The sequence below is a fragment of the Eimeria mitis genome, genomic scaffold, assembly GCF_000499745.2.
Source record: "Eimeria mitis Houghton genomic scaffold, Emh_scaff1768, whole genome shotgun sequence".
In the NCBI taxonomy this organism is placed as follows: Eukaryota; Apicomplexa; class Conoidasida; order Eucoccidiorida; family Eimeriidae; genus Eimeria; species Eimeria mitis.
Genome location: NW_013570085.1, coordinates 5331 through 5652, shown reverse-complemented (window position 1 = coordinate 5652; position 322 = coordinate 5331).

The following is a 322-nucleotide window of genomic DNA, read 5'->3' as shown; positions in this document are numbered from 1 at the left end:
CTGCTTCTGTCATGATATGTTCAATTTGGTGTAACGAGTGCCCAGTATGCAATTCGTTGCTGTGATTAGCAGCAGCAGCAGCAGCAGCAGCACTAGCCCCCGCAGCAGCAGCAGCAGCAGCAGCAGCAGCGTGTGTGTTTGTTGCTGCTGACTGTTCTAGAAACCCCTCAAAATATTTACCAACGGGTGTATCGATTAAAATACTTTTATATAAATCATTATAAGAAGAAGAGAAATCCATCTGTGCTATTGCACGCATCTCCACAAAAAAACCTAAAGGGTCAGCGCGAGACAGCAGCTCTTCTGCTGGCTTGCGGTTCAA